This window comes from Limulus polyphemus, unplaced genomic scaffold (assembly GCF_000517525.1).
Source record: "Limulus polyphemus unplaced genomic scaffold, Limulus_polyphemus-2.1.2 Scaffold98, whole genome shotgun sequence".
Taxonomy (NCBI): domain Eukaryota; kingdom Metazoa; phylum Arthropoda; class Merostomata; order Xiphosura; family Limulidae; genus Limulus; species Limulus polyphemus.
The window spans coordinates 135811-140324 of NW_013665708.1; positions in this window are offsets into that span (position 1 = coordinate 135811).

Below are 4514 nucleotides of genomic sequence, written 5' to 3' on the forward strand. Positions count from 1 at the left end.
GGTCCATCTGTGCTCTGCCCACCATGTGTATCGAAACCAGATTTTTAGCGTTGTGGTTATAATATAAGATCTAAAAGATAATAACTATCTTTTTTGCTAAACGGTGTGATATGCATTTATAACCAACAAGAAAACTTTCTCTTTAAGTTTCCCGAGAAATAAAAAAGGAAACAAACAAAGATTTAATTAGTATCATAAACTCATTGCGATCTATTATTATTCACTTGAAAATGCATACAAAATGCGCTGTTTTGTGAATTGCCACTCATATCAATATGTATTCATGAGCAATATTAACAGCTGAAATCTTTCCTTCCTGAGACAAAAATATTGATAGTAGCATTAAAGGTTATCTATATTCTATAACCCTCATTAAATAACCAATTATCTCGAGTCAACTTACATCTATTAAGTAGAATAATCTATCTGGTCCTTAAATAGATTGTAGTATTTTTGTATGTTACCAAATATATAAAACCTAATCTAGAAAATCAAAACTTTATCTTCAAACAAGTTCCAAAATGATAAATGAAGTCAGTTAAAACCTTTTAGATACAATATACTCCTTTACCTGAACTTTCTTTTTTTAACAATTGCAATAGTTCATAGTTTTTTACCATTTCACGTTCTTCAAGCATGTGAGGTTCCTGGTGTTCTTATGCGGTTATGATTATTATATGTGAGTGGCAATTGGTAAGATGAGAGGAATGTCAATTTTCATTCTCCACAAAATCTGATCACGACTATTCGTACCTACCTGTTTGAACTTAATGTGGATAAACCTGAGAAGGTAGCAGGAGCACAATTACTGAAAAAATTACTCAAAACATGAAAGCAAAAAGGATATTACACGACTTACACACAAAGATATCAATATGATCTTGGGGTATTCAAGTACACACGGGGAGTGCACACAGACACAGGGCCAATTAATACAGGCTTCTTCTAGCTGTTGTTGTATGTAAACTTTACTTATGTAAGAGGACTAACAAGTGTTTATGATCTTTCGACATTTGTTGAACTAAACTGTCATAATTACAACAAAACGCCTGATTGAATATTTATAATCACCTGAATACACCTAACTACATGTATCTTCTAAACTAATTACGAAAATGTAAAAGTAGAAGCTATTTCCGTTTCGACAACCCTCCCTCTTTCTTATCTTAGGGTATATCAGTCTTAAACATAAAAATTAAATACTACTGACGGAAACGAAGAGTTAATTGCAAGTCATAATATATTATAATAATCTTCCTCAGATGACACGCGCAACAAAATGAATCAGAAAACTCAAGCAACCAGTTAAGTTAAATATATGAAATACAACTCAAAATAACGAAATCTGTAAACTCAAAATAATTATATCAAAATACAATACAAAAAGATCAAAATTTAAAAATTCAAATACAACTCAAATTAATTACAATACAATAGACACAAATAGAACGAAACCATGGGAGAAAATATAATAATACAATGATAATAAATAAAATCAAAATTAAACCATAAAACACGTAACAATCGGCCAAGTATACATTACACTATGAACAAAATTGAAAAAAAATGACGTTATAAATCAAAATAAAACTATAAACCCAAAAAAGAAACATAACATAGCTACATTACTTCAAAATACAAAAATAACCACAATAATAGCACAATTAACATAAAATTGATGATATTTACAATTCTGCAGTGGTCACTTTGTATCTGGGCGCTTCTCCTTTTTGTAGAAGTCGATTTTTAAACTTCTTTCTCCCAGAGGTTGGATCCTGTCTGTTCCTACTGACCATTGTAATGCACAGTGGATCATCAGCAGTTGATTAAGTACACACGTCAACGACAAGTCACCCTGGTGAGGCACATTTCTGAAAGTGAGGTTGAAGTTTTACAGACAGATGTGCAGCTCACCATACCCTTTTCAGAGGAGAAATAGATTGTCGGACACTTCACAATATTTGTATCTCCATTAAGAAATCAGGGTTGAAAATTCCAATTCTACTGAAATTGTGACAGGTCAGAAGTTAAGCAAGCAATGTAATTTTAAACATTATGACCAATCATAACGCGACTCAACCGCTTCTTTAAACGTTAATTAGGTCCAGATGTATCACACTTGCCATATTTTACGTCATTCGTATCAAGTATGACGTTAGAATGCATATGTTCCAAGAAGTGGTGAATTTTAAATCTACATAGTTTTATGTGAAACAATGCACCACAACTACCATATCCAGGCCATTGATAATGCCAGCTCATGGTAATAGTCACCAGTCATCAAATACAGCTTATCTCACACAAACATGAGTTTTTCCACCGTTCATTAGTTGTCACAAAGACAAGAACTAGGTGCAATGGGGAAAGTGGGTGAATAAAGTTAAAGAAGACACCTTAAACTGGTAACTGAAATTAAGCCAACCGCTTTACATCCAATGATCAAAGCTTCTAACAGTGAATAAATAAGTAAACCATGTATGATTTTACAAAAAAAGCTAGGATTACGTTCATTTATTTCACATAAAGTTTATCTTATAACCTACAACTAAATATAGTTAACACAAAGTTCGTAGATTACGACTACCCTGTTGAGAAGAATATTGAGATACATAAATCCAAATATAGTTTGATATATAACAACAGAAAATATTTTTGAATTAAAGTACTCATAAACAACAGATAGAATGTTTTATTTTGTTGTTTTTGTCATATTGAATGAACAATTGATCATATTTTGATTTCGTCTTTCAGATCTGAGTCACATAACCTATGGACATTTCAGATACCAAAATTTCAAGACATTCTTTCACGAACATTAATGAAAACAATAGCACCATAATGTTTTTCAGGTGATTTAGCATAGATTCCTAAGTACCTCTGTGTTATTTTTTCAGTATTTTTGGAGCATAAATCTTGAATATCCTTTATCCACATTAAATACACTACACTATGTTTTTATTTCAAAGCAGTACAAGCTAATCACAGCAGTTTCCACCAAATGCACCACATCTAATATTTCAAGCCAGAATTCTTCATTAGCCTGACAAGTTGTGCTCTTGTATGTATTATTATTCATGTAAGCAATTAAAAATATACACAAACTGGTTTAAATACAAGGTTAAGTGCATTATGTCAAAGCAATTTGAATGTGAAAATCAGCAAATCGCTCTACAATCACAGCCGATATAAAGCTACGGTTGAGTATCAGCACTACATTTTGACACTGTTTGGCAATAGTGTGATTCCACCAAATACTGAAACTTTCGGGAAGGATATGTAGCAACCCTTTTCAATATAAAACATTAATACACTTAGATCATGAATGAGCCCATACCCTGTTGGCCTCATTTCCAGGTGAAGATCCTACTTGATTAAGTTGCGAACTGTTGCCTGGGACATGTGGACGGCTTTTTCCATTGAACTTTTGTGTTTGTGGATTCTTACCTGTTACAAGATGCTGCACTTTGCTTACCACGGCTAGGGTACAGCTTATTGCATGTCTCTTTCTGGATGGTCCTGTTACTCCGAATTGATTCATGTTTATTTGTTTTTCAATTCCATTAAGTACAAGAGATATACAATCTTGGAAATTCTAAGTTTTCGATATGATTAAATCCCAAGATAAGGCTTCCAATCACACCTCAGCAGCTGGAAGAAGAAATGAGTATTCATGCGTTCCATGGGAAGAAAATTAGCTTGTATTCCTGTGTGATCACACTGTAATACTGGAACTGGGAAATCATCATCCTCAAACACCAGCTGAATTATGAAAAGCTGCAAGAAGTAGTGATGTGCTTTGACAACATTATGGCAAAAAGATTTTGCAATGTAACTATGCTGCAAAGCTATTAAAAAGATGTACGTTCGTCAGACAGAATATCATTGGACGTGGCGACATTTACTGTAATGATGTGGTGAGATTCCCAGATCGTTTTCATGTATAATGCTCAACCTCTGTATACAATAGAAAACAACAAGTACTTGCTGAACACGATGTAACCATTCGGCAGCTAAGCCTGATTTCAACATCCAATCTCAGAGTCAGTTACGCTATTCACGTGTGCCAACCACATGTTAGGACTTAGGTGCCACCTAAAAAGTTAGTTTTGTTCCAACTTGAACGATTTCACGAAAATAAAAGCAAATCACAGAAAGAAATAAGCAGAAGTGACCTAATCTGTTGTAAACATTCAAGCAACTCATATGTTATGTTGTCAACTGCAAAATACACGCGCATACACACAGTATAATGTATTAGACTCGCAAAGGAAAACAGTTAACTTACTTATGCAATAAAAATAATAATCAGCTTGAATATCCATTTTTATCCCACGCGTACTTCCATCTAGGGATCATAAAATTGCTAAGTACGATAAACATCCAAAACAACTAAGAAGAAATCTAGCAAAATGGTACATATTTCACTTGATTTATACAGTCTAGTTAATTGTTCATACTGTTTTAAAGCACAACTGCCTTACTGCACTTTCAGAAGACAGGTATATATATATATA